Genomic DNA, 26,558 nt, shown 5'->3' on the forward strand with positions numbered 1-26,558 from the left:
CCCTTGCGCTACTACTGCATATTTCAGAATCATGTATTGTTGGATAGGGAATATTAGAAGTCTAAGGCATTGACATGCCACCTCAGGTCAATGGTTAATAGCTTTGGAGTCATTCGCCCCCAAGTTCATTTCCCCACGGTTTTGGACAGCCCTAGCTCTGAATATATGCACTTCTGACCACCGGTTCAAACGAACTCTTTTTCCTTATTTTTATCCGGTGAATCACCCGTTTCAGTCTGTTGGTCAAGTTCATTAACCCTAGAAAGTCCGTGCTACATGAGCGACCAAAGGGGGGGGGTCAAATTTGCCCGCGCTGGTTTTAAGTAGTTTTCAAAGTAAGTTTGCAATTTGAAATGAAAAAAATGAAATGAAATCTTTGAGTTTTCCGTCCCACGGTTATGCCGGTTAGGCTAAAGGAGACGGTGATGATGAGAAATGAATGAAATGGTGGAATGAGGAAAGTGGGAGGAAACGGGAGAACCCCGAAAAAACTCACACACACGGTGTTTGTCCACCACAAAGTTCACTTGGCGGGGGCTGGGATCGAACCCGGGACCCCAAGCACCAGAGGTGAACGCTCTACCAATGAGCCACCGCGAGTTGTTATATACATATATATATCGGGTGATTCCGTTAGTCCGTACCAGGCCTATAAATCGAAAACGGTCCGAGATATGTACAAACTGAAAAACACGTATCCCATTAGTTGCAAAGGGCAACAGAGCGAAGTAAAAAGTTTCGTCCCGGGGTCCCAGACGTGGTCCAACTCAAAATTCTCAAATGGAAATAGGGGTCACGTGGTATATCGCTTGAAAGCTCTTGTAAAAAGAAAGAAGCTACAACAAGTCCCGATTCTCTACGATCAACCTATGAAAAATGGCGGCGGGTCAAAATGCCATCAAAATTTGCATTGAAAACAATATGGCCATCCCTATAAATCTGAAACGGGAAGCCATACGTAAAATACTGAAAAACATGTGTCACATGATGTTCAAAGGACAACAGACCGAAGTAAAAAGTTTCGCCCCAGGGTTCCCTGCAGGTCCCAGACGCGGTCCAACTCAAAATTGTCAAATGAAAAGAGGGGTCAAGTGGTATATCGCTTGAAAGCTCTTGTGAGAAGAAAGAAGCTACAACAAGTCCGGATTCGCTATGATCACCCTATGCAACATGGCGGCGGGTCAAAATGTCATCAAACGTTGCATTGAAATGAATGTGAAAAAACACATATTCCAGTGGAATTGGCTGTAAAAATGCTGGACAGTGCCCGGTAGCCCTGGAGAGTTGTGGTGTTCATCATACAAACACATCAGCGAGTGGTTCACACAGCCGAAACATTGAGTCAATAACAAAAGTCGGTCGGGAGAAAGCAACTGTTTTCACTTTGCTGGCACAGAATTCTTCGAGATGTGGAACGAGGCAAGCATGCTCTACCAATGTTTCCTACATCTGTTTTGCAAGAGGTCTGAGGCGCTTCCCAGATCTTGACCTTGGTGTCCGCACAGGATGTGTGTTTGAAAGCACTTTGTCGGTAGTTGTGATGTTGCTTCTTAGGGTGGCCTCTCCCGTCCCAGACCTCCGACACTATGGGATCAAGGAAATTGAACACTGTGTCCTTCCGACTGCCTAGTGCAGCGGACGAAATATTTCGGCTGTGCACTACGCGATGATTTGTTTCCATGATGCACACCATAACTCTCCAGGGTACAGCAATTATACGGAACAACGCCCTGGGACATGTTGTTTTGCACCATTTGCCCGCATTCAGCCCAGAACCCAAAACGGCGGTATAAATAGATTTGTATTCTGGACTTGCCGTGTGCTATCCAATGACGTATAAATCTTGCCAATCCTCAAGTGTCGTTGCGACCCTCTCCGCGTTATTGTGTTATTTCCGTTCGAGAATGCATTTTCCCTCCAGTTCCCGACCTATGTTTGAATGATGTCACAGCCTGGTTCGTCTGTATACCAATCTTAAGCTCAGTGTTCCTCAGTAACAACAGGAGAATAATGGGATTGACGCAAGGTTCCAGCTCTGTCCTTACCTGCCCTTTTCTTCCCTATGCGTCGTGTAAAAGTGAAATTCATGAGACATTAATGTCGTGAAACGTATAACTTCAAATGAAATACCGAAATGAATAAACATACACATCTTTGATAACGATTACTGCAACTGGATTGTGCTGTTTGCTGGTTTATGTTTGTTATACAAAACATACGCCTTTCGAGAGAAACAGTCGCAGACAACCTTGAATTGAAAGGCACGAACGTGAGGTACGCTGGAACACAATTTGTTCCACAGTAAGTTGAGCAGGCTTTGCTGAAGGGTCGTTAGTACGAATTGTAATGAAGTACTTGTGCTGTGCAAAAGTAATACACCCTACGAATTGAGTTGTGTGTGTGTGTGTGTGTGCGTGTGTGTGTGTGTGTGTCAGAAGGCTTCCATTTCATTGTAGAAGGTGGCACGTACTACCCTAATATCGTGTGTTAGTGCACTGCCGGCTAAAGATAGCATTGTATTGGAACAATGCCATATACGAACGGGGAGGCATTTGACATGTTAATGGTGTTAGGGGAGTGTAGGCAAAACTATAGAGCTGCAGCCCTAATTTATAACGCAAGGTTCCCACAGCGACAATTACTTTCCCATAATGTACTTTGACTGTTAGCAAATCTTCTGAAACCAACAGGACGCACACCTACTCAACATGGGGGTCACAAACATGCTCCAATTGTAGATGACAACGATGTCGTTATTGTTGTTTTGGCTGCTGTCGAAGCACGTCCTAATTCATCCTCAAGAGATATTGCCCGGGATCGCGGAATTAGTCAAACAAGTGTACTGCGTATACTGTGGAAGCGTAAACGCCACCCGTATCATATCTCCTTGTGCCAGGTGCTAACAGATGCCGACCGTAATAAGCGCCTCCAGTTTTGTAATTGGACCCGTCATAAATTGAGGAGAAATACAACGTTTTTCTGTATGTACGTGCTGTGGACAGACGAAGCAATATTTACAATCGTATATTGTGGTGGTTAATGTCAACCTACACAATGCTCATTATTGGCCTACGGAGAATCCGCACTAGACACTACAGATCGACCGACAAAGACGTTGGAGCATCAATGTGTGGCGTGGTATCATTGGAACACATGTAATTGGGCCCTGGTTTATTGATGGAAATTTAACGTCTGCTCTGTTCCATCAATTCTTGACAGAACATCTACCGCAACTGCTGGAAAGCACCCCACTTCATGTGCGGCGTAATATGTGGATGCAATTCGATGGTTGCCCAGCACATGCTGCTCATATATGCAGAGGTGCATTAAATACTTTATTTCCGCACCGTTGGTTAGGAAGAGGGTCCAATACTCCTTTCCCTTCTCGCTCTCCAGACCTTACGTGCATTGACTATTATTTCTGGGGTCGGCTCAAGGAGCTTGTTTACACGAATAGACCAACTACACCAGAATATACGAGGCAACGTATAATGACCGCATTTCGAAGCATAGGAGAGGCAGATCTTGAAGCTGTGGGCTATAATTATTATCGCCGTCTGGACCGTTGTCTTGCTGTACATGGACAAAAATTTCGGTAAAACGTGTTGTAAAACGTGCTGTATGAAGTGCACATCTGTTACATAACGGACAGCAGCCGTCTCCAAGGTAAATATGATATATCCTTTGTACGTTATGCGATGGTAAAATTAATTTTTAGAACAACATTAGACGTTTCAATATAATATGCTTACCTGTCCACCATAACGCTTCCATTTCCATACTGTGTATGTTGCCAGTGTTGACTACGAGACGAAACAAGACAACACTTTTCAGTAGTGTCACGAAAGAGGACTGAACATTCTCTGTAGTATTGTACCCGGAAAACATATGTTATCAAGGAAATATAGCTGTTCAAAATGTTCAGGGTCTTCCCTCCAGCACAATCAAACAACTGCTAATTTGGAGGTGGACCCTTCCTGGGTATCTAGAACTGGTTACTGTGATATGTTGTACTTTTGAAATAATGAGACACGTGTTTTTCAGTTTTTACGTCTGGCTACCCGTTTGAGATTTATAAAGGTGGCCATATTGTTTTCAATGCAAATTTTGATGACATTTTGACCCGCCACCATTTTGCATAGGATGATCGTAGAGAATCGGGACTTGTTGTAGCTTCTTTCTTTTTACAAGAGCTTTCAAGCGATATACCACTTGGCCTCTCTTTCCATTTGACAATTTTGAGTTGGGCCCCGTCTGGGACCCTGCGGGGGTCCCTGGGACGAAACTTTTTAATTTGCTCTTTTGCCCTTTGCAACTAATGGGATACGTGCTTTTCAGTTTGTACATATCTCGCACCGTTTTCGATTTAAAAGCCTGGTACGGACTAACGGAATCACCCGATATATATATATATATATATATATATATATATATATATATATATATATATATATATATTGCAAAATTATTATTATTATTATTATTATTATTATTATTATTATTATTTATGCTAAAGCACTAGTGACATTACAGTTTTCTCATACGTTCGTAATAAGAAATGAACCGTATATATATATATCATATTTTATAAATATTAAATTAAATATGTTGCTAGCTTCTTCAAAATCTGACAAGAATCCATGTAACAAGAACTACAACAACAAACATTTTTACACTAATACATCAATATCAACTTACAAAAATTGCGGAAATGTCAGAGAAAATCAAGCTTATTACCACAGCAGTGCTTAGAGAAGTGTAGTCACTATATGTTGATATACATATGTGTTTTGAATAGTGAATTATCATGTTTATAATAATCTGTTTACAATTTTATAACATATTGGTAAGGGACCATAGGGGGATGAGAATTCATGTTTGTTCCGTTTATATACACGCTTTACATTTTGCATTTTTCCGTGTTGGAACTGTTAGAAAATAGTGAAAAACTCATTACCAGTTTAATCCCTGAAGAGTACGCCCAAACACAGTATCTCATTAGCGATCTTTTCAAATGACGGGAAGCGGAGAAAAATTAAACAGTTTGTGGAACACTCGAACAGTTGAACGTTTTGGATTTTCACTCCAACAAAAACACGTACTTTGAGCACATAACCATCAGAGAGTAGATATATTGCTTCCCTAAGCAATGTGTATATATGCTCATTCCTGTCAAACATTTTCTCTTTTCTTTTGTGTTCTTTTATTTTATTTTTTGTTTTTTTTTCTTTTTGCTTAAAATGAAGCAATCTTGTGTTAAACACTTGCTGATGATTTCCCATAGCAAACACATAGGCACACACACATACACACACCTTGGAAATCCTAAGCAATGTTACTGATGAATACCACAAAATTAATTAATCACCTGCCATAACCTGGTAGCTACAGTCCGTTACCAAATTGTACTACTCAACATAAATTACGAAATTTGTGTGATGTACATAGTAAATATATAAATATGATAGCGATATTATTTTTTCAAATAGCTTTTTGATCTCGTTCTTATAGTGTAGAGAGCTTATTCACAGTTTGCTCTTACATATGATGCATTCAGTGCGCAAGGAAATCAAGTTTTTTTTTTTTTTTTTTTTTTTTGTTAGTTTGGGCATATTTCGCACTTAACATCTATGTTTGAAGATATTTTCATAGCTTAAAAGATTAACGTTCAAAAAGTTGCGAAAGTAACTCTTATAATGCAAAAAAGTTAAATTTGTCATGTATTTAAGTGTATTGTACAAAAAAGTGTGTACCAAATATATATATATATATATACGAGGTGTGGCAATTAAATAACGAGACTGCCCACCTCCTGTCGCGCAAGATCTTGGAAGGAGATAGCTAATGATGTGTTGTTGATCTTGCAACTTCATGAGCAGCCACTGTTTATTTCATGATTCTGAAAGCTTTTCTTTTCTTTGCAGGCTTGCATGAACAGGACAGTGTTCTGTAATAGTGCCAGAATCATGGTGAACAGTAAAGTTGAGCAGCGCATTAACATCACATTTCTGGTGAAATTAAAAATAAAGAACACCGACGGTATGTTGTGCAATGCTAAAAGAGGTGTATGATGATAATGCTACGTCCCGTCGTTAGTTTTCGAATGTCACAAACGAGTTTCAGAAGGTAGGGAGGAGGTTGAAGATGATGAACGACCGGGCCACCCTTTGAGTACAAGAACGGACGAAAATGTTAAAATAATAATAATAATAATAATAATAATAATAATAATAATAATAATAATAATAATAATAATAGTCGTGCTGACTTGCACCCTTGTCTCTGGGATCAGTTTCATTCCCCTCTTGCTTGTTTCCAGCATTACTGTCTGCACAGTACAAGCACAGAAGCATTAAATTTCATCAAACGCAATAAGATATTCTACAGAACTTATAATTTCTATTTGGTTAATATGTATGCCCACACACATACACAAACATTACCACAAAATCCTAGCTCCCGTTTCCAGTATTGCAAACCCGCTACAAACAGTCACTGCGCAGCTCTATCCATATTCGAAGTTACCATTATTTACCCAACGGTAACAGAAATGCACCAATGTGAACAAAAATTGGATAACTTTGGAATTACAAAATACTAAAGACATTAACATAAACTTCCATTTCAAAGAAGTCCTCAACAATTTGAAACTATAAACTATTTATGCTTTTTCTTTAAGAAATAGTATAACTATATGATAGTGTAACTGAGACATTAAAATATTTTTGTGAAATATATTTGTAAAGTTTTGACCACATAAACTTTGTCTGTTCTACATCATTCTCAATGGTCTTCACATATCAAAATTTTCAAATAATTTTCAAACTAAATTCTAAACCTCTAATTATGTTAACAATATATAAAAAATATATATGAAGTGGATGTTCGGCAAAAATTTGGCATTTTTAAAATCAATGTTTGATTTTGGTAGGCAAAAATCGTAGTTCTCTCATGTCATGTTTTGCTGTGTGCGTAACGGAAAACATGTAGTTTTCGCTTTTTTTTTGTGTGTGTGTGTGTAATTGTAGAAGATAAGTTATTAAAACTTTTGCCCTAAAGTAGAATTATTATTAGCCTGTTAGTGGTACTTATCATTTTTTTTATTATCCTCGGGGCCGCGGTGGCTCAGTGGTAGAGCGTTCACCTCTGGTGCTAGGGGTCTCGGGTTCAAACCCTGCTCCCGCCAAGTGAACTTTGTGGTGGACAAACACCGTGTGCGTGGGTTTTCTCGGGATTCTCCCGTTTCCTCCCACTTTCTTCATTCCACCAATTAATTCATTACTCATCATCACCGTCTCCTTTAGCCTAACTGGCATAACCGTGGGACGTAAAACTCACAAATTTCATTTCATTTTATTATCCTCCTTCTTTATATCATGAGGTATAAACATATTGTCCCGTGCGTAACATTACGCACGGGACATTTACAAATTTATGCAAGAAAATGAATAAAATAAAGTTATTAAGAATTCAATTGGTGTTCATTGTTATTGAGATTAAACAATGAAGAATATTTTTTTTATATTAACCCAAAGAAACAAGAATTTGCCGAGAGAAGCTAAGCCAAACGTAACTAAACATAACTACTAAGAACGTCTACGTTAAGTTACACGCTTTTCAGTAGAAAGTTAGGTATCTAAGTTGGTGTGACAGTCTTGTAAGGGGCAAATGGATTCGCTTCAAAGCTCTTTAGTTCTTTTCAAAAACGTGTATTAGTTCTAGAAATTTATAGCCTAGCACATTATTTCACCCTTTATTAACAAATTAGGTGTTTGAAGTATATTTGAAACGTTATCAAATGAGACATAAGATCTGTTCTTTTCATCAAAACTAAACTTCGTACAACTGTTGTCCATGCATTTAAGAACTGTTATTCTTCACTCTAATGTCCCCATGTTCTTCGTCACTTTCAGACACACATACATACCTATACTTTATTCTATTTCCGGAACAACCGCAACCAAATTTCACTAGGAGAAGTACACCTACTCTAATATTGTCCACACTAAGCTCGAGGGTTGGAATCATTATGAAAATCGCCTTCAAAGTTGTATTCTGAATTAATATCGCTCTCTTCACTTCATGAATATATCATTCTGTACATTGAGAGCTAATGGTCTACTATGCCACGCTTAATTGCATGCATGGGGAGCATGCCCGCGACCGTTCGGTCTATTAATGGACGGGTTCCGCAAGAATGTAATCCACCCCGCCCGTGGTTGCTCGTGCTTGGACTTATGTCCTCGTGCACTAGTGCACCCTCAAGATTTGTCCCTTAACCTTGACACCTAAGTGTGTAACCCCCATTCCCTGAGGGAGTGGGATACGCCCACTGCGCGGCCAGACCGAAGTCCTGAGTGCCTACCAGTTGACCTACTGGTGGAGGTGGTCCTGCTAGCGAGTCAGGCCCTACCATACTCTGCAGGCATGATGCCCGAGCGTTATAAGGCGAGCTCACTTCCCACACATGTTCACCGTTACCCAGGTTCCTGGGATTAGTTCCCATGTGCTACCGAATCCCACGGTATGACAACAGCCCGGCAGAGTCCAACCCAATCCGGGAACCTCAGGCAATGCCAGAGGGGGCTTGTGTCCCGGCCCTGCCTACCTCTATCGTTCAACTGGCAACCACCGTATGTAGAGGTACCACTCACACTTCGAGATGCTGTGCATCTCATCCCGGATCCAATGGTACGTGTAACTCACCATTTGAGTTTGGAACCGGCCCATATCCTGCAGGGTTACCTCATTTCCGCGGAATTAGTACCGTTGCTTAGATATCTGGGATTGGACCTTTCCCGTTTCCGTTTGGTCCTCCTGCAGGCAGGAATCCGACTCTCCCCTCCCGGTAGGATCGTCCAAGCAATACGGGACTACCCCTCTTTAACGTGTTGAGATACCACGTACACGCTGAGATACTCAGTATCTCTTCCCGGACCCAACAGCACGTGTAGGTCGCCGTTTGGGAGAAGGGCCTTGACCACTGCTCTCCTCCGGTAGGGTCATTTCTTTTCGTTTCCCTTGAACCAGTCTGACTTGAATTACCTTTTTCTTCACATTTGAGAGCGATTTCCTCTTCTAAATGGCCAACAGCAAAACAATGCGGAATGAGTTTCGTAAAAGTTAAAGAGTTGGTATTTTAACTTGCCTACAACGCTACATTCTCACTTTGCTTTTCAATCTTACCTTGTCCTTATGCTTAAGTATAAATTTTCTAGCTCTTTCAGCGACACTCAGTGCTTTTGTTGATCGATTCAGTTCATCACTGACAATTATACTTGGCATAGAGTTATTTGCCTGTGAATCTATATTACTTACAAAAAAAAAATATAAAAAAACTCACACTAAAGCAAATCTTCACTGTGAAGTAACAATCAATCATACCAAATAACCAAAAAACAACCTTTTCCCTCCAATTACCTTTCCGCACTTCACCTGACGATGGCAGTGTTCAAACGATTCAACGTTTGGTAAGTAGCACAGAGGATCGAGCAGCTCAACAGTTGTACAACATTGTGCGGTTTGGACACCACCAATCAGTGCTCAGACAAGTAGCCGAAGACATGGTATTAACACTAAGCGAGTTGCGTAGCAAAGCAAGTCGATTTTGATAATTTGGAATGTAATTTAATTCATTTAAATTAAATTATGGATACAAAACTTTTATGCTTGTTAATGTCCAAATGTTAATGTTAAAATGCCAAACTCTTTAGTAAGGATATTGCATGGTAACAGTCTTAGAACAACCAAACAATTGCATGGTTACTTTTCTGTCCCGTGCGTAACGGTGAGTTAAAAAAAGAAAGCGTAATGTGACGCTAATTAAATTATATTTTAAAATTTAAAAACATAATGGATAGGAAGGAGAATGAATGTAGAACGTAAGTGATGGCATATAAAATTAAAATGTTGCCATAAATCACAGAGAATATCCAATGAAATAGAGATTATCAAATGATCTTCTCGTCTGAGTTCCGTGCGTTACGCTTAATTTCGGCTAATAACTCAAATTTGTAATTGCTTTGAGTGTTTCATTTGATCTAACTATGCACTCCTAATTTGACATACTTTTTATTTTATTTGAAAATACACTTTTTTAAACAATTCTTTGTGTACAAATGTCCCATGCGTAACACTGATAATAGCCCGTTTATTTTAAATTGATACGTAATATATAAAGGTCAAGATAGCTTTCCAAAATAGGAAGTGAATAAAACAGGAAGTATTTCTACACTTCATGCAAATAGAAATAATGCCACTCTCCCGTAACATATATATCTTCATTTTTTTTAAGTAAACACTACTAGGTCAAATGTACTCTTATCTTTTTAATCTTCAATGAAGGTACTAAATCTTATAAATCTCAAGTATTGGTTTAGAGCCCTGTCTAAAGAATATACCATTTTATATTTATCGGTGCTAAAAATGGAGGTCATCATAATTCAACAAACCAACTAATTGTTTTGCTGGTTAAATTTCTAGAATAAATTATATCATAACAAATTGTTCCAGAAACGCATGTCATGAATAGGGAACAAATTGAACATATATCATCTTAGAAGCAGTGGTGTACTAGTGTATGCGATATGTCTGAAATTACACATTCGTGTGCATTTCTTCTTAAAATTGAACTAACACTTGATTTTTGTCTTTCGGTAATGCTTTAAAATTCTGACACGGTTGCCATTGTTTTCATTCATCCAAATCCAATATGGCGGCTATCATAAATGGCCGCCTTCGTAAATGCACAGCGCTGTTTTTAAAAGCCTATATCTCCCAAATTATTTGACCAATCTTCATGCAACAAACACCAAACGACGTAAAAAGTAATACGTTTTTAAAAATTGACAAAAATATTACTTGTCGATGCAAATAATAACGTGAGAAATAATTTTATATCATTTTTTTTACATTTTGTGATGTGTTATATATATATATATATATATATATATTTCTTAAGTAACAAGTAACGGCAAATAATTGAGAAAAAAGTTGTGTGCCTTTTAAAAGAGTAACAAATTGTCTTTGAATTGCCATATATATCATTCAGTTTGGTTAAGAAACAACGAAATTATAACAAATTAATATTTCTCTCTTTTTTTTGCTTGGATTTTTCACATGAGTAGAGGGACAACGAGACCTATAAGAAAACGAACCACGAATCCGTTATCTACTCTCTAAGACAAGTAGTTTGATATGTCGCATGCTATACCCTGACAGACACCCCTATTAGCGCACCTCGAGTATATCACTATTTATGCAAAACTTCTAGAAAGTTCCAGAAATAGCCATACAATTCTAATGGAGAGTTCTAGGAAGCTCTAGAGGCTGCCATGGTATTTTTATTAAAACTCTCTGGAACTCTGTACTTTTTCTTACATTATAGAACTTTCTAGAATTTGCCCGAACAATCTGGAACTTACCCGAAAATTCAAGATCATTTTAGAACTTTCTCGAACATTCTAGAACTTTACATTAGAATTCAATGGGGTTTTAGAATGTTCCATTAGGATTCAATTCAATGGAATAAATTAATGAAAAATTCGAACAGGAGTGTTCGAAGTAAAAACATCATGATAAGTTATGGAATGTCAATTGTATATACAAAGCATGAAGATGACCCTGACGGTGAAAACCTGCGGTGATTTGCAACCGAATTTGTGAAGAAAATAGTATCACGAGAACATCGAGATTGATCGAAATTTTTATAATTTCGAAGATTATACATTGTATTATTAAAAGTGAATGTCACCCGGAAAAATTCCAAACTGTGAAAAATAAGTTATTATTGGTTTGGTTAAAAACAGGAAGAAGGACACCAGGAAACTGAATAATACCCATACGACAAAAACAATTTCTTCAGTGAAAATGTAAAAGATGTGTTTTCTATGCATACGTCACAAAACTATTATTTCATAGTCTAGAATGTACTGGTCCGGAAGGACATGAGAAAGAAAAATAACAAATGAGGCAAATATAAAAACTCCTGGTTTCTAAACCAGGGTGTTCAGTTTTGGATGCAGGCTCGTTCAGTCACGTTCAGCCTTGTTCAGTCTTAGATCGAGTCTCGGTCGGTCTTGACTCGCATCTGAAAACGCGGTTTAGTCTCGTCTCGAGTATACGCGAAAGTCTCGTCTTAACGATTCTTGGTTAAGTCAACAGTATTGATGGACCAGAACATGTAAGTTGTGTATTTTATGTTTTTTCTTAATTTTGCACATTAGTATGGTCAGGCAATGCAATTCTCACAGTCCTCGCAACCGTAGGTTATGATAAATCCGAGTAGTAGTACAATAACAGTAACAATCATAATAGTAATAGCGGTATTCTATTGTAATGCTATGCACTCTTGATTTGTTTGTCAATCCATGTATTACTGATGGATGATCACGTCTGTTATTTAGAACATTGAGATAATGCTAATAATCTATTCACAAGTGGTTGACTCACATATTAATCCGTCATTATTATCGGGTCTAGAATAGCCCTGTAAGAGTCACACCCACATCTTGTATAGATAAGATCACATAATAAAATGAGATAGCAAAAGGTAGATTACTGAGTAGTCATTGTTTCTCATAAATAACTATAACCCCATTCTCCCACGTCAGGTTGAGTGAGTATTAGTATTCACATAGTAAGTAAATACTATATGACCGAGGTGAGCACGAGTAAGTGATAGATATGGATAAATAGGTACTGTATAACCTTTCCGCCGGCATACCCTCCGTATGCCCCGCCATATCCGTATTACGGATACCCCCCACCGACTCCTTACGCTTTCCCACCCCATCCCCCTCCCCCGATAGCCCAACCACCTAAACCGTTCGAACCTGTTCCCGATCCAAAAAACTGAATTTGCCTCAGGAGCCTTCAGCTCCTGAGCCAGCTTCTTCAGGTCCATGATACCTTATCTCCTACCATTCTCACCATACCACTACAGTCTGAAGGCCAATTATTCTACGTTCAGGGTTCGATAGGGAACGTAAAACGCCGTTTTCTGATTGATACCGGAGCAGAGAGTTCCCTGTTACCGTGGACAGCCTTACCACGCAATGTGACTGTATTTAAGATGGAAACAAATCTGTATGGTGTAAGCGAGAAACCGTTATCGCTTAAGTATGCAGCACACATTAAGATTAATTTGGCCGGAAAATCATTTACGGTTTTATTTAGGCATATTCCAATTCCTAAATTTCCTATTATTTTGGCTAATAATTTTTTGAAAACTCATCAAGCCGTAATTGAATATCAGAATAATACACTCACATTACGTCATTTTGGCTGTCGTCCAAATTCAGATCAGAATATACCCGTAGGCTCTACTCAATTGCCTCCTGCAGTTGCTTCGAAAGTGCAGACGAATCAACACTTTACGTTGGTTTGTAAACAAACCACAACCGTCCCTCCACGCTCTGTTGTTTTCATTCCACTTGATATACCGTTAGGTGTCAATTTTAGTGCTGTTCACATACATACACCTATCAACAGCAACCTATAACGTAGCTTTATTGCTCACACAGTAGCTAGTACAGACAACATAGCGGTTCCCGTTGTAAATCTGGCTTCCAAGCCCAAACACTTTCACAAGGGAACGCCTTTGGCTATTGCGTCTGTTTTACCAGACATTCCTGAGTCGCTACATGTAAACACAGTACGTAAGTTGTTTACACCGACTGCTGAGCATGCACAACAGAAAACAAAAGAACGGCTTGCAAAAATTGGTCACCTTATTGATAAACAACAATTCAAAATTAACAAAGAGTTGAGTAATGAACAACAACAGAAATTAAGGGATGTGCTTATTAAATATGCTAGTGTCTTCAAATGGTCTGACACTGATTTTTCCCATATAGATGCATATGAAGCCACTCTTGACTTAAAATCTAGAGAACCCTTTCGATCCCCGATGTTTACGGTGCCACACCGATTACGGCCTAGGGCAAAACAACAAGTACTGAAATTATTAGAGATGGGCATTATTGAATTAAGCAATTCAGCAACTCGGAATAATATTCTAGTAGTTCCAAAACCTAATTCTGACGATCTGCGTATTTGTTTGGATTTGCGTAGACTCAATCTTGCCTGCCATCCAATCCGGGATTCCCCAGCCAATATGGCGGACGTTACTGAGAACCTAGCAGACGCTACGTACTACTGCTGTTTCGATTTATCGCAGTGCTTTTTTCAGGTCCCCTTAGACCCTGAGGACCGTCCGTTTACTGCATTTTCCGTACCGTCCCTAAATCTTAAGCATTCCATGTACCAACTGACAGCGATGCCCATGGGGCATGTTAACAGCACGATTATGCTCCAACGCATTTTGCGTGACATTTTTGAAAACGTGGATCCCAACCACCTTACTATGTATGTGGATTACCTTTATTTAGGGGCGCGCACGTTTGAAGAACTGTTGGTAAGTCTAGAGAAATTACTAGCGACTGCACAACGTTACTCGGTTTTGTTCAATCTCAAAAAATCAATGTTTGGCGTGACAACGCTAAAGTGTCTTGGCTTTATAATACGAGCAGGTCATATTCAACCAGACCCAGCTAAGATTGAGGCTATTTTGAGCATCCCCAAGCCCAAAACTGTCAAGCAATTACGGTCTTGGTTGGTCTCGGTGAATTTCTTTCGAACTTTCTTTGCCAATATCTCACTGAACCTAGCACCGCTTTATCAAGCTCTAAAAGGATCTCCGAAGAAATTGGTGTGGACAGATGAATGCGAGAGTGCATTTCAAAAAATGCGCCAGGCTCTAACTAACCCACCCCTTCTTCAGATATATTCAACCCAATATACGGAACATGCCCTGGTGGTGGACTCCAGTTTAATTAGCGTCGGAGCCTGTTTATTACAGAAACGCGCCTCTGATGCCGACTGGCACCCGGTGCAGTTTGCATCATCCCGTCATCCACCAAGGAAGACGCCCCCACCCATCTATTAGCTTGAATTATATGCGGTCTATTTTGGGCTAAAAAAATTCTATAAATATTTAATTGGACAGGAATTCATTATTTACACCGATTCACTAGCGGTCACAGCCATGAAAACCTCGAATCACCTTAGTCCCAAACTACTGAGGTGGCGAGATTTCTTTAGCACATTCTCTTTTAATATCAAACATTTGACCGGAAGCAAGAACGGATTGGCAGACATGATGAGTAGGAACCCACTCCCGGTTACGCAGGAAACGATAGCGGAAGCGGAAGAAACCCCGCATGAGTACCAAATGCTGGCTCTCGACAAACGAGTTGATGAACTACAGCGCCAGGACTCATTTCTAGGGAAGATTATACGCGCCTTACAAACTGAAGATACTTCTCAGCGCCAATATAACCAATGGAAAAGCAATTCACGATTTCGAATGGTATCCTGTATAGGAAGATCGAGGCCATACCTAACGACAGACTAGTACTCTGCGTTCCTAACAAATTACGGGATTCGATCTTTGATGAACTACACACGCATTCATTAACCCACCCGGGATTTACCAAATTACATCTGCTAGTTAAATCAAAGTAGTTTCCGCAGATGAAACAATGGCTATATCGGAAATTAGCCAGGTGTCACGAATGCTCTCTATTTAAAAGATCGTATAAACCGTCTGTCGAAACAGTGCAACAACTACCCCACGACACCATCTTCAAGTGCTTTTCCATTGACTTGGCCGGGAAGTTAATCGCTTCCGAACCAGATCAATATCAGTACTTCTATTTGGCGACAGACCATGCCAGTGGGTTTGTTATTACTGCACCTGTAAGATCCCCAACGTCAGAAGCTTTCATTAGTTTCTTTATGGACCATATAGTGACGCCCTACTCCTTTCCATCTCTCCTTTTTATGGACAAACAAACATCCCACACGTCCACAAAAACGCGGCAATTCTTAGCAAGTATGGGGGTAGAAGTTCGTTACTCCCTCCCCTCCATCATCAAACTTTGGGGCACGCTGAGAATCGAATCGGAGCCATCCAGAATGCATTGCGTTTCCTTACCAAGGTACAACACGCACGATGGCCGGACTTTCTACAGACCGCCACTGCTAGTGTAAATAAGACACCCCTCACGGAACTTCGCGTCAGTCCCTTCTCGATCCTGTTTGGTATCGAACCTGCGTTCATTATTGATCGTGTGCTTAATGCACCCGACCAAGAACTAAGCAATCATCAGAGGCTAACTCTTGCACGGGAAACGCGGGACTACGTGTTATATCGAAGGAATCAAATATTTGAACGACAACGCGAAAAATTGCATTCTAAGAAGCAACCGACAGAGTTTCTTCCTGAATCTAAAGTCGTTGTGCAACGCCTATATGCCAAACCCGGTGATTGCAGGAGTATTCAACAACTATTTGATGGCCCCTTTGAAATTCACAGCCGCCTAGATGGTAATTCATATATGGTCTTAACCCTTTACTGTTTTTTGTTACCATATGGTTACAACATAATCGAACTTGTCTAACGTGAACACTAATTCAATATTCCGTTGTTGGTCATTGTTACCATATGGCTGCACCTTTCCGCTTCGTACGCTGACTCGTTCTGACACCTTGTAGTGGGTTCGGGTAACTTTATGTGGGAAAGATGTGTTGTGTTTGTTAGTAGAAGCCAGAATTCACAGAGGGTGAAGAGGAAATATTCCTGGTTGTCAGGTAAGTAACAGTAATTTTGTTTTGTTGACTTCTAGTTGTTTATAAAGCCTAATTGAAAGATTTTAAATTTAATTTTATCAATTATATCAATTTATGAGTACGTTTAGGGTTGTTAAACCTCGCGTAACCATATGGTTACATTGTTCAATGAGGGAATAAAATTATATTATTTATTGAACTGCATTCTTCGCGATTTTATGTACAAGTGTATTTACTGAATTGTTTATATTCATACATGAAAGAAATGCTTTATGTGTCTTTACTCTGTGAAATTTTCCATATTACAGTTTGGTTCATCAATTTGTTTCATTAAGGCGTGTCCATTTTCATTTTCGGCTTTCGTAAATCTAGTGAACTGTGATCAGGGTCGTTGTCAGTAAAGGTTTTGTTGGGATTACACCATTTCTAATAATACTTTTATATAGGGTATCGTTAAATGTAAATGTGTTTTAGGTACAATTTGTGTACCCCTTTTTCTTTTACCCAGATCTATCCTGAACGCTGATCTATGAGAAATAAATTTATGGCTTACTGACTTATTATATTTTTTAGTTTGTTCATTTCAGAGTTCAGTTCGTCGTCGCTCAAAATGGATGGGGATGGTACCTCGGTCAATGTGTTTTACGAAAAAGTCTTACGGAGCAACAGCTGTTATATCCGATTCATCGCAGTTGCCTGACATTGATTCGTCGGAATCCGATGAAGACCTAAGTTACTCAAGATCAAAATTATGTACCTGACAGTGAGGTATGTTGAATCATTTAGCACCTATATATGTTTATGCATCTCGTAGAAGTATTCTGCTGTTGCAAATTTTCTTTGTGTTGCTGCTAAATTTTAGCATATTATATGCTTGATATTGAATATACATTTCAAAACTACCAGGAGAAAGAAATTGGATAAAAACCCTTCCCTTTTTGTTTCCTACATTTTCACTATTGTTGTCCTTTGGCGTAATATCTATAACTTGCTACTGGTATTTTCATTAAGTTCTATGTAACATAATACAATTTTAAATCACGTTCTTTGAATCCAGATATTCACCAAAATCTATTTCATGTTTGAAGGTTTTACTTCATAAAAAAAACATCGAAAAATATCTGATTTAGAATAATTTTACCTTTGTTTCTTTTTTCAGAATAATAGCATTCCGAAAGGTCTTACATCTCTACCGGATGACATAACCGATTCTGATGCTGACTCTGAAGTTTCAAAGAAAAAATGCATGTTTAGTGCCTAGCCATTATCAAACGATAAAACAAACATATAGGGGCAGTGGATAAATCAAATATGCAAACTATAATTTATCGTACAATGAAAGCCAAACATTGGTACCTCAAAATCTTCGGCTACATCCTAGACTTGGCTGTAGTAAACAGCTGATTGATATGCAGGAGAGACCGTAAAATGGTTAGAGAATTACATATACGGTTGAAGGTATATCGTTCTGATATTACCTACGCACTTGCTACGTGTGGGAAACCAAAGAGAGGATGGTCCTCTGTAGAATCGACAATAGAACCGAAAGGAAAGACAGGTCAACCACTGAAAACTTCGCCCGAGTGATGATACTACAACAGATAATATACCCCACTGGCCTATCCATACGTCTAAAGGAAGGTGCCGGTTAAGAAATATGGTACTAGTCGAATTATGTGCATGAAATGTGATGCAAGGTTGTCTTTTACTGAAATAAAAACAAAAACTGCTTTCTGGTATTCCATTCGTAGAAACTTACTATACTGCTCTAAAAATTTTATTATATGGTAAAGAAATATGTCCATAAGCACTACATTACAGTGCAAGAAAACATCCAATACCATAACCATTATTTGTAATTTATTTAGTCCAAATAAATACACTGTCATTTTTATACTAACTTGCACGCAAAAAAGTCACCATCATTTCTTGACAAGTGGCTGTAAGTTGTAATTATATGCCCCAGATATTTGATAACATGACTATTTAGGATCTGTAACACAAAAGTATTGTTTGTAATTAAACACGGTTTAAAATATATTCATTATTTTGCAACTGGACTCTTATATCAATTTACTATCGAACTGCTCTAGTAGAAATGGTTTTTACATAACAAGCACACCATATTGACCAATGTTACCATATGGTTACAACTATTAATACAGGCATATTGTACAATGTAACCATATGGTAACAATTCATAACTCGAAGAGTTTTGGCGGGAAAATTTTCAAAATCAGTAGAGATGATATAGAGTGCCTATATATCATCCTGTACAAGTTTGAGATTTTTTGGTCAACTGTAAGTCATAGTGAACAGTAAAGGGTTAATAAACGGTCAACAGGTCCCAATAGCAAAATCACGTCTGAAACTGTATATACCGGATGAAAATCCGAGCCCCGAATTTCAGACGAAGTACAGACAATATCTGTAACCACATTCATTGGTAGCAGAGTAATCGTGTAGCATTCCGTGTATAAATGCACCATATATATATAAATATATATATATATATGCTCAAACGCCCGACTTTGTCTCTTGTTTTCACATATATCATACCCTGTCTTAGCATCCTGAGGTTCCGCAAACCCCACCTACCCGTGTCTACCCCTCTACCTCCGCCACTACCTAGTGCCGTAGTTCCCCCAAGACCCTCCCATGTGGGTTATTCGTAGACGAAAACGGGGGCACATGACTATCTCAAGCCATTGCATGCACATTTCTACACTTATACATAATGACTGCTTGGTACACGCCTGCGTGCATACGCGTAGCAGCCATATTGGTTTTCTAATCCATGTGTAATTGATTTCATTTTCGTCACTACTTCATCAACCAGCCTGTTATTGAGTGTTACTTGCCTACTTAGGTTCTTATACCTAATGCGGACACGTCTCAGTGTATATGCAGCTTGTGCAGCTATTCGTTCTACGAGTAATCCTACACGCTTCGTAGACTACCGTATGTTACCCTCCTCTTTCCCTTTCAGAGATAAATGATCTTACGTACACATATATGATGCATTTATTCATACAAGGAATAGCTTATTTAGACTTCCATACGTTGAATTATTTACTTTTATTCTCAATTGTAGGCAAAAACTTAGGCATATACCCACGGGCTTCAGTAAGTTTATCACGGTACTTCACAATTGGACCCCGCTTAATGCCATCCCATGATGCATTTTCCAACATAACAACTGTTTACAGAACGAGTTTGTTCACTGTTAAAGGTTTGATTGTGTAAAACAAATAGATAATTCAAGGGAGACATGCGCCCCCTTGAATTCTAAGGGCTTTGGTTCCCCCCGAATTGTACGAGTGCACCAATTACATTGGTCCCCCTAAGACTATAAGGGCTCTGGTCCCCCTGGAATCTCGAGGGAATACCCACCACATTGACCCCCAAAATGGTCACCATAATAGTTACAGTATCTAATATACTTCATACTCACATATGCTACTCCCCACATTTCCCTCGCTCCGATCAACATTTGAGTAATTCCTATGCGAAAGTAACTACAAACAAATACAAAATTCGCTAACCAATATTTTGGATCTTTTCTCGGCGAACAACACGTAATCGCATAAAATCCTATACGGTTACACGGGACATTCATTCATTTGATTAACATGACCCCCCCCAAAAAATATATATATATATACTACACTGTTACGCATAACAACGATATATATTCCATTAGGTTTCTTACTCATAATTTCCGTGTAGTTCAAAAACCCCTTTAGGCAACAAATGCATTTCTTTCGGAAGAAGGAGAAAGATTTAGATAGACTTCAGCATAGGCTGAGTTTCTGGGTTTACACAAAAAAACAAAAACAAAATATAATATATTCCCAGGAAAATACAACATAGGTTGTATGTAGCCCTATTCCCAGACCCACCCATTTCTTCTTTCGCTCTAAGCAAAAAAAAAAAAAAAAGAGAATGTCTCATAAATAGATAAGGCAATAAGTAAGCTCATTCCCGTGGCAATAAACTTACATTTCTTGCCTCTCACCCCACTGAATGCATTTGTTCCCACGTTTTCCCGATACACATTTTCGTGTGTACAAACACAACACACGAATCCATATACAAACACATAAAAGAATATCTTTCGCGTCGCGCCCAACCGAAGTGTGAATTAATAGTACCTTAGTACTCACCAAGCCACCCGCTTCGAGCATCTTCATCACAATGTACACATAACAGACTAATTACCTTAATGTACAACCCCGTTTGATTTGCATAGCTTGGGAAATACTTTCACTCAGGGTTTCCCCCTCCTTCCTGATCTCTTACGGTCGTAGTCAGGAGCCTCCCAATGCAAGTGCATTCGCACGCATCAGTGAATCCTGCGCCAGTCAGGTGGCTATCCTGCCAAGAAGGAATTCCCACCGTGACCTTCACCAGGTCAACGAATTCTTCTGTACTAAAATTAACTGTGTTATGACCCCAACTCGTACAGCTAACACTTGGGAAGTAAATTATTGCATGCCATAAGGCAAGACATATAATAATAATAAAAAAATAGTACTAGAATTTGCATTTGGTTTTAATAGCTCAATTGTAGACTACCTGTAAGACGAGTTCGTTTTCTCCCTTTCAGGTGGCTCGTCTATATTTTCGGCCTTATTGCAGTACATCCCGTGAGGGCCCAAACCCCCTCCGATATGGTAACTCTGGTTACAATTATCAGTGCCGTGGGTACTGTAGGATGTGTGATATCCATTATCTTTTGCCTCTGTTGGTGTCGATATGACAGACCCAAACCACGTTCCAGATTCTATAACTCGAATATTACATCACAGTTCACGCATCCTCGCCTAAGTGCTTCTTCCACTCACAACAATGGGGAAGACCCCCTTCTGTTAACACGTTTGGAAGGACGCCGTGCATCAACACCTTCACCACACGATCCTGCGCCTGATTCCTGTACCACTCCATCCAGACCTGCATCTCCTCCTGTGGATTCATTGCTTAGCCCGAGATATTTCTCACAAACACCATTGTAAATATTCCCTAATATTAGTTGGTGGTGGTATCTTCTATTCGTCTTATCCTTAAAAAAAAACAAAAAAAAAACGTATGCTATCTCCCTTTTCCTGATCACATTCTCTTATGCCTCTTAACCTTTTATTACCCTTCCTTTAACCCTTTCTGCCTACATTAACGTTTACATTCATGGCAGATTGTACTGAAAGGGAATTACAGGTGCATCTTGGATGCACATTAATTTCCAAAGGCTAAGGTTTGTGCATAAAGGAAAAACCAGTGCAATATACAACATTCCCCTGATATCTATGTATCTATGTATTTACTTTATTTAGTTGATTTATTTTATGTTATATATGTATATATATATATATATATATATATATATATATATATATATATATATATATATACATATATATTGTGTTTATATTGTTCATATCTGTAACATGAATATAATGATTAACGGGTGTGATAATCCATTGCCTGCCATACGAGTCAGACAATCCTTTTTTCTACTATGTTTAACGGTAAATAGATATGCAAATTTTAACGCTTTACTCTTCTGGATCCCATCGATACATTTAATTATAGGTTGTTCGTCCTTCTTGGACATACTCTTTCGATGTATTAGTCACTGTACTAAAGGTGTTAACGCTGTATTTACACCGCTATTACAACCTTATGCCCCATTAGCCACCCTTGGTAGCAATGGCTAGTTAATGTTATTCTTCTTCACTATGTCACAACACCAAGAATTCTAGGCATGAAACTGACGTGGCATCCAGGATATAGGAAGTGTGCTTCCAGAGTTTCACGACACATAGTGTTTTCCAGTGCCTTGCTGAACTCCTTATACAGGGTGACCATCGAACTATGATCGAAATTCACAACTTTGGGCATCCATTACAGGATTGCTCAGTATTATTTTTTTAAGTGGGGGAATATCACGAGAACATCGAGATTGATCGAAATTTTTATAATTTCGAAGATTATACATTGTATTATTAAAAGTGAATGTCACCCGGAAAAATACCAAACTGTGAAAAATAAGTTATTATTGGTTTGGTTAAAAACAGGAAGAAGGACACCAGGAAACTGAATAATACCCATACGACAAAAACAATTTCTTCAGTGAAAGTGTAAAAGATGTGTTTTCTATGCATACGTCACAAAACTATTATTTCATAGTCTAGAATGTACTGGTCCGGAAGGACATGAGAAAGAAAAATAACAAATGAGGCAAATATAAGAACTCCTGGTTTCTAAACCAGGGTGTTCAGTTTTGGATGCAGGCTCGTTCAGTCACGTTCAGCCTTGTTCAGTCTTAGATCGAGTCTCGGTCGGTCTTGACTCGCATCTAAAAACGCGGTTTAGTCTCGTCTCGAGTATACGCGAAAGTCTCGTCTTAACGATTCTTGGTTAAGTCAACAGTATTGATGGACCAGAACATGTAAGTTGTGTATTTTATGTTTTTTTCTTAATTTTGCACATTAGTATGGTCAGGCAATGCAATTCTCACAGTCCTCGCAACCGTAGGTTATGATAAACCCGAGTAGTAGTACAATAACAGTAACAATCATAATAGTAATAGCGGTATTCTATTGTAATGCTATGCACTCTTGATTTGTTTGTCAATCCATGTATTACTGATGGATGATCACGTCTGTTATTTAGAACATTGAGATAATGCTAATAATCTATTCACAAGTGGGTGACTCACATATTAATCCGTCATCATTATCGGGTCTAGAATAGCCCTGTAAGAGTCACACCCACATCTTGTATAGATAAGCTCACATAATAAAATGAGATAGCAAAAGGTAGATTACTGAGTAGTCATTGTTTCTCATAAATAACTATAACCCCATTCTCCCACGTCAGGTTGAGTGAGTATTAGTATTCACATAGTAAGTAAATACTATATGACCGAGGTGAGCACGAGTAAGTGATAGATATGGATAAATAGGTACTGTATAACCTTAATCATCAAGATAATTACCAATATAAATTATCACAATATCTGTGATTAAATGGTGATATTATCTGTGATAATAGAGTGGTTCTCACGATGAACAGACGAAATTCGCATTAATTCTTTAAGTACATCGAAAATCCATTGAAAAAAAAAATCGAGCTAAGCGAAGTGGAGGTACATCACTCGATTTCCGTGTGGATGCTTCCACAAACATCAGTAACGTATCCATGAGCTTTTTTTTCACATTCCAGCAGAAAAGGACATTTAACATTCTTGGCGAAAGATATCGATTACTTCCGAAATAGGTCTTCACAGAAGCAGGTCATCATTGTGTGGGAGAATTGGGGAGAAGCAGCATCAGGTTTGCTGGAAGATGAGTTGAAAAACCACAGTCATGAAAAAACGGATACACTCATTATTCTCCATTCAATTCATGCTCGAAGAAAATACCCTGACACTCACTTGACAATATATTTACCAGATACAGACCTAGTATTGCTTCTGTTACATTAGTTTGAAGACATTGGCCAGCAAGTTACCTTTGTCTTTGATATCCAGGGAAGATGCGTAATTCAGCTGTGGGATCTCTATTCAGGTTTCGGAACTGATTTGTGTAGAGGACTATTTGGTTTCCGTGCATTCACTGGCACAGATGGTTCTGGAAAATTTGCTGGAAAAATCGAAAAAAACAGCATTTAATATCTATTAAACAGAGACAAAAAATATTAGAGTCCTTTGCCTCTTTAGGACAGACTGTGGACCTACCAACCGAGGAAGCATGCAGTAATTTAGAGCAATTTATTTGTGGTATGTACTCAACAGGCACTGACTCCAGTAGCGACCTCCCAGAGTTGAGATGGCAACTCTTCTCACGACAAAGGAGAACGACTTCCACCAAGATGCGCACGTTTAAAACATCACATTTGGAGAGACCATTACGTGTGCCTTGTGTGGAAAAACAGTCACCTTCCCCATCCCGAAGTTCCACCCCCAAAACATTACGGATGGACAGAAGAACAACATCGTTTCCAGCCTATTCTGCGTTTGCAGCCACCTGCCCCGGACGGAATTTTGTTGAATGCTCACTGTGTCTGTAAAACTGGATGCAATGGCTGTGCAAGAAAAGCAAAATATTTTGCACGGAATTGTGTCAGTGTGAAGATGAGTGTGAAAATTCAGCAGATTATGTATCAGGCTGTGAAGGAAGTAATTCTGAAGAATAATCAGTGTAACTTTGAAACAGTTTCACATTGTTTGAAGGAAAAAAAATCCAGAGAGTCTTTGATAAACACTACGGTCACAAACATTCGCTACTCTACATTTAAGTCTCCACATTCATTTATTTTGCGTTTTAAAATATTTTCTTTATAATTAGACAGCGTTGTGAATCAAGTAAATGGTCGGTGTTTTTTAAATAAACATATTGATGTATATATCAACAGAGATATATCCTACGTGCGCAAACTTTTTTTTTTTTGGAAACAACAAATGGTGCTTATTCCTGATTATGCATGTTAGCATATTGCGCATAACGGCTAATGTATAACGCTGTCAAAAAAAAAAAAAAACTTTCTATTTCTGCGTTATCTTCGCAAACTATAATTATAATATACAATTTAAATATGTATTTTTGCGTTCACAAAGTTCAATAATTTTTTTTAATGCTCACGTTGCGTGAGCAAACTATTTTCACCGCCCATTAAGTGTTCTTCTTAAGTTTTATTAAAGATGATGAATTATTATTATGAAGTATGTTAAAGCAAATAAAATTGTGTTTTACAATATTTAACATGATTGAATTAATACCAAAAGAAAACATGAGCAGGACGTAGGAATACAGGATAATTTATTTACATGTGCTTGCACGCTCTGAATTCGGTTGTCAGAGGTAAAAGCAATAAGTAGAGTACCAATTTTCGTTCATCCAAAATATCACCCACATATCAATATAATAGGTGCTTACCGGGTGTAAAAGAGAACAATGTTTTCGCTATGGCAGCCATTTGTATGGCCGCCATATTGTATTCGGTCAACCTGTCAGACTGGGACCACTTCAATTCCTCTTTCATCGTATCATAAAATCAACACACCCAACTGGAAAGATTTCAGGAAAATGACTCTTTGGTTATGGTATTTTTCTTAGCCTCCTGTATTCATGTGGGAAAATCAAGCAAAGAAAGGAAATATTAATTTGTTATAATTTCTTTATTTATTAACCAAACTGAATGATATACACGACAATTTAAAGACAATTTACTACTATTTTAAAATGTACACAACGCTGTTCTCAATTATTTGCCGTTTACTTTTTATTATAAGAAATAAAGGAAAACACATAATAAAATGTTCAAAATTTGAAATAAAATTATTTCTCTCGTCATTAATTGCATCGATAAGTAATAATTATTGTCACTTTTCAAAAAGTTATTACCTTCTACGTAATCTGGTGTTTATTGCATGCAGATTGGTCAATTAGTTTGGGAGATATAGGCTTTTAAAAACAGCGCTGTACATTCGCAAAGGGGGCCATCTTTGATAGCTGCCATGTTAGATTCGGATGAACAAAAAAATGGCAACCGTGTCAAAATTTCAAAGCATCACCGATAGAATGCAAATCAAGTGTTAGTTCAATTTCAACAAAAAATGGACAAGGAATTACACAATACCCCACCCACTATACGCAAGGGAAGGGGTTTCTGGTTTTAGCTCTCTCCCTCACTCTCTCTCTCTCTCTCTCTCTCTCTCTCTCTGCAATATATTATGCAAGAATATACATTTACCGCATTAACATATGTATACCAATACTTGACATAAAGATAGAAACTTGAATCCCACCTTTGATGACATTCAGTGTACACCACTGCTGAGAAAAATTTCCTATCCGTAAAATGTAAGGTTTGTTGCTAAGTGTATATCAGTTTAAACATATAATTTAGTTCAGATGATTCTGATG

The sequence above is a fragment of the Thermobia domestica genome, chromosome 6, assembly GCF_964235325.1.
Source record: "Thermobia domestica chromosome 6, izTheDome1.hap1.1, whole genome shotgun sequence".
In the NCBI taxonomy this organism is placed as follows: Eukaryota; Metazoa; Arthropoda; class Insecta; order Zygentoma; family Lepismatidae; genus Thermobia; species Thermobia domestica.